Genomic DNA, 4,284 nt, shown 5'->3' with positions numbered 1-4,284 from the left:
GCTGAGCCAATAAAATGGAAAAAATGCACTATTACACATCTCCTGCTTTCCGTCCCTATCTTCCTCTACTTTTACATAAACTATATTGTATTATACATATTGATCTCCAACTTGCTTTTTTTTCACTTAGTGGTATATCTTTGCCATCAATGTATAAAGATATAGTTAATTTTTTAAATGACCACTTAGTATATTACTAATTTGACTGGTCCCCAAGTGATGCACTCTAGCTCTCTACTTGTCTCTCCCTCCCTGTTCTCCTCCCCTCACCCTTTCTCTCTCTTTCTTTTGGGTATCACTGTTTTTGCACTTTTGTTTGAGATAATTCTAGGATACATTCTTAGACATAGAGTTGCTATACCAAAAAGTATGTGCATTTGAGCAAAAGCAAACATAAATATTAATAAGTTGTCATAATGTTTGTATCCCTTGAATCTCACAAGGTATTTATCCATATTCTCTCTAACACTGGGTATTATCATCTGTTCACATCTTTGCTTATCTGATACATGAAAAATATATAATTCATTTAAAAATTTGTCTTACCCTCATAATGACTAAGAATCCCTTCTGTATTTTGTTTGTACCTATTTGGTAGTGCAATCAAAATATTCTGTCTTGAGGATAGGGACTATTTTCTATTCAATGCAATAAATACTTATGTGTCTAGTTGTAAATTATACTGAAAAAATATAAACAACGATAGCATTTAATACCATAGAATGTAACAGAGAATATAAACATTAAAAATGTTAACTGTAGCCCTGGCCCCTGTTGCTAAGTGGTTAGAGCACTGGCCAGAGCACAGAAGGATCACTGGTTAGATTTCTAGTCAAGGCATCCAATTGATGTGTCTCTCTCACATCAATGTTTCTCTCTCTCTCTCTCTCTCTCTCTCTCTCTCTCTCTCTCTCTCTCTCTCTCTGCCACCCTCCCCACCCCCCACACTCCCTTCCACTCTCTCTGAAAAATCAATGGAAAAAAATATCCTTGGGCGAGGATTAACAAAACAGAAGAAAAATATTATCAGTAAAAGATTTTCCCAGAACTGGTTTTGAGTGGCAGTGACTCCTAATTAATAGGATGAATTAGCTACAAAATATATCCTCAATTGAATAAGTGGAGGCATTAGCTAGAGTTATTTTGTATTTTGCACTTGGAAATTGGATATTATCAGCCAAAAATAATTTTTTGGCACAATTAATGATCTGTTCTCCCTGGAAGTACAATAATTAGAAATCTGCTCAGTGACTTCTAATGTCACTACTGGTTTGCGACAGGAAACCATGACACTAGCCTTAAGAATGACACCTCCTCAATTGCTATGGGACAAAGCAACTGTAACAGGCATTTATTCTGGAGCTGATGAAGGAGCTATGATATCGCTCTTTGATGATGTAGTTTTAAGTTAAAATCCTACCAATCTAGAGACTATTTCAACTCTGTCACAGAGCTGTTAAAAATGAACATTTTATAAAAGCTTTGATAACACTGGATTTATGCTATGCCTTCACATCTTGGTCCATGGACAAGCTGATGATAGATAGAAAAAATGCCACAAATACTAGCATGTTCCAAAATGATTCTCAAATTGATTTAGGAGGTAAGCTGGGGGGGGGCGGGTGGGGAGTGTTCCATATTCAGCCAAACTTCAGGAGAGTTGTTTAGGAAAGTGAACGAGCTTTCTTTACTTTGAGATTTCAGGGTCTTTAATGCCACAGTGTGACTGGGAGCCAGTTTTCAGTGTTTCCCCAACCCCTTTGACCCCAGCACCAATTTCCTATGGTGAAATCTCCTGTGTTTTCCAGCCATTCCCAGGATCCACTTTTCTTAAATCTGATGGGACTCTGATCAGGAGGCCTAACCTCCCCCAGCTAAGGGACCAGGTAGTGCTCTAAGTTAAGACACCTGAAAGCTGGAATCTGAATTGGGAGTATCAGAGAACAATAGGTTGGGGTCCACTTATTCCAGCATGGGAGACACCTGGTCATGACATTTCTGCCCCTACATCATCCTGCCGTCAATGCCATTGTGCTCTCTGGAGTTGCTCTCACTCCTGCAGCTTCCTAGCTTGGGTATCTAGGTAGGATGCCCATCAGTTATCAGAGTTCCTGTTATTCTTCCATCAAAGTCCTTTTTATTTAAACTGGGTGGAGTTTTATGTTGTTTTGCAACCAAAGGACCCGCACATTTTCTTCCTTAGCTTACCTGTCAATAACACTAGATTGAAACAGGGACAATGCACTCATGCTTTCCTCCCCCTGTTGTCCATGTCCATTGGTTGGGCTTATATGCACGCATACAAGTCCTTTGGTTGGTCTCTTCCCTTACCCCCACCCTCCCCTACTTTCCCTCTGGGGATTGATAGTCTGATCACTGTTTCTCTGTCTTTGGATCTGTCTCTGTTCATCAGTCTATGTTGTCTGTTTTTTTGACAACTGAAAGCCCTATACTAATAACACTGCCTAACACAGCCTAAGAACTCAGAAAATTTTTGTTGAACAAATTACTAGGGTTCCATAGCAGAGCTTTTGGGAAGCATTGTTTTAAGCTATATCCTTAATAAGGAAAGACTGTATATAATGGTACCCAAAAGAAAAATAGTGCCTAAAACCTATTCATTCCTCTATTAACAGTATTCCAGAAAACACACTTGTGTTGAGTTTTGAAGGCTAGCTAACAAACCATGGAGTCACATACTTTAGAGAAGTAAACGTGTGTTTTTTTCCCCAATTAAAAACAACCACACTATAAATCAATCTTATGAAGTCATTTAGGGAAAAATCGCACTCTCTGAACTAGACATTTACTAGGCATTTAACATACATTTTTAAATTTAATCCTCAACATCTATGTGTTAGTCAGCAATATTTCTTGAGCCCCTGATATGTGACAGACATTGTGCTTACACATAGGAATACAATAATGAGCAAACAGACTCAGCTAGGGCAGAAAGAGACCATTCTACAGTCACACAGATGGTGAGTTGGTGGAATAAAGATTATATTTCTGTGTAAATAGCTATATCTTTGCTCTTTCTATTTAGTTGTATTTAATAATAAACAGCTTCTATTTATTCTAAACAAATAGATAATCCAGTCAATATAGATGGGTTTCAGGTTTTAAGGACAGTCACCTTAGTGACAAATAATTTATGAATCTTAAAGGGGTGTTTTATTGACACCAATCATTGTCAGTATTTTGGGTTCAAATATGCTTTAACACTTGTCTTCTAACATAACACAGCATCCAATGAAAAATATCAAGTTGTGTATGAAAACTTCTAGAGAATTGCATTGCACCTAATGTTTGCCATCAGTTATTTGTCATTCTTCCCTCTGCTCCCATCTTGGTGTCCAGGACTGCCAGATAAAGTAGGTCCCCAGAATCCCGAAGTTCAAATATCAAGCCCTGGGAGCCAGCCAGCCATGCCCCAAGGGGTGAGGTGTGGTGCAAACAGCTTCAGAAAACCTGTAGGTCTGAGAGTGGAAAAATTGCTGAACCACTGATTTGAGACTAATGAGAATATTATGGTCGTCTCAAAATAGATCAGGGTACTGTTCCTAGCCCAAGTGTGGAGGAACACCAACCTCCAAGACACGGGACTTACCATTCTGTGAAATTCCATTTTTTGCAGTAGTTTAAACCCTGAACTTCTACCACATAGTTTACTCTAATTTAGAGTTGTATCTGCTGGTAGCTTAACTCCAGGTAGGACCAAGGTTTTCATTTCAAAAGTAGAATATGGTAGGTTTTTACCTAGTAAAACAACCCACTATGCCTAAGTATGCATTTCTGGGCATATTTTACACAGGAATATGAAAGACTCACACGTGGCACAAGAATGGGCCAGGCCCTGGAATTTAATGGTGGTGTCTGGCGTTGGTGTTTGCCGTTTTAATGCTGAAGGGGCTGTAACCACACACTCTTCCTCATTCCTCAGGCTCAAGGCTGCCATCCATCCCTGGTGATCCCGGATCATTTCTTAAAGTTACTCTGATGCCAGTCTCTTCAGTACCATGAAGTCTACTATCCTAAGGAGGGCCACTATTTACCAGTAGCTCCCGCAACGCGGCCGGTTGAAATAGGGGCATTTTGAACTTGACAAGTTGGTTGGGTCCTGGAGAGGGAAACAGGGCCAGTGCTCCCAGACACACCAAGTTGGGTTCATAGCGTCTGTTCCCGCAGGTTGCGGACCAGCCCTGGGGAAGGGAGAGGGGAGGTTGGTTTCCTGGGTATCGGTGGTCGCCGGAGGGGCCGCAGCTGAGGCGGCCTGTGACCCCG

Source organism: Myotis davidii, unplaced genomic scaffold (assembly GCF_000327345.1).
Source record: "Myotis davidii unplaced genomic scaffold, ASM32734v1 scaffold269, whole genome shotgun sequence".
NCBI classification, from domain to species: Eukaryota; Metazoa; Chordata; class Mammalia; order Chiroptera; family Vespertilionidae; genus Myotis; species Myotis davidii.
This window is presented reverse-complemented; position numbering follows the sequence as displayed.